The sequence below is a fragment of the Rhagoletis pomonella genome, unplaced genomic scaffold, assembly GCF_013731165.1.
Source record: "Rhagoletis pomonella isolate Grant_MI unplaced genomic scaffold, Rhpom_1.0 Rhpom_scaffold_00003, whole genome shotgun sequence".
Lineage (NCBI taxonomy): Eukaryota > Metazoa > Arthropoda > Insecta > Diptera > Tephritidae > Rhagoletis > Rhagoletis pomonella.
In genome coordinates this window covers 4,098,449-4,099,795 of record NW_023458557.1, presented here as the reverse complement: position 1 = coordinate 4,099,795, position 1,347 = coordinate 4,098,449, and positions in this window count along the sequence as shown.

Genomic DNA, 1,347 nt, shown 5'->3' with positions numbered 1-1,347 from the left:
AGTCCTCGACTAATACGGAAATTTTTCTTAAACTGTAAAATGTATGTATGTGTTAAAAAAAAATTAAACTTTTTATTGTTATAGCGTTATTTACATCTGAATCAGAGTACAAAACAACCACATTTCCTATGAAGTCTTCCACTCTAGGCTGAAAGTCCCTTCCAAGCACAAGTGCATCCATTTCATCCTCAGATGAGGACGACGATGACTCCGCCAGCTCCCTTACAAGTTGATTTATAGAACTTAAAACTAAATTATTCACTTCTTGAGTCGTGAATTTTGCTTGGATCTTCCGTACATACGTCCAGAAAACGTAACTTTGCATCACAAATGCAAAGTTATGGACACGCAATCGTGTCTGTTCGCGTAAGTGGAGCGTATTTTATGTCTTGGTTTTCTGCTCGAAATATAACTGCCGTCTATACAGCCCAAGACATTTGGAAACCCAGCAATCTGGAATTAAAAAGAAATATATACTGCAAGTTAAGTAGATTATGAAAGTGTACGTACATTTTTTGGAGTGCAATGGGGTATAGTCATTGGAGTGCAATGGAGTATAGTCATTGCGCTGGGTATGCAGTTACAGGTGCATGGCTATACTCAATCCCGACTCTTGCGTCCTCGATCGCGCACTCTGGGCAACGTGAGCAACCCATGTGCGAGATGCGGTAACCAATCCGAGTGGAGCCTTGGGTCACGGCAGAAAGAGAGGGAGCTTCGGTGGGGCCACTCTGACTTATTCGGTTTAAGGGCTCACTGAAGTCTTCAGCGTCTGTTCACCAGTAGGGGCGGCTGCAAGCGGGTGTCTGCTTGGAGCAAGCGGCTCGCTATATAAACGTGTATTTGGTTGCGAAACCACCCCCGTCCCAGCAATGGGTTGTGCGCTGGGCTTGGGACCCGCCACTTAAAAACCACTTCCAGTGAAGAAGAAGGCAAAGCCTCGGATGAGACCCCCCCCTTATGATGACGACCACAGCAAATGTTTAAAGGACTACGATTTGAGGACATGCACCTGGAACGTCCGGACCCTTAATGGGGAAGGTGCCTCCGCCCGGCTGGTTGACGTCCTCGTAAGGACAAAAGCTGACATCACCGCCATCCAAGAAATGCGATGGACGGCGAAAGGCAAGCAATGTCTGGGGCCTTGCGACATCTACTACAGCTGCCATGTAAAGGAGCGCAAATTCGGAGTTGGATTTGTGGTGGGAGAGAGACTCCGTCGCCGAGTACTGTCGTTCACCCCGGTGGACGAGCGTCTAGCCACAATCCGCGTCAAAGCGAGATTCTTCAACATCTCGCTCATCTGCGCCCATGCCCCGACGGAAGAGAAGGATGAGGCATCCAAGG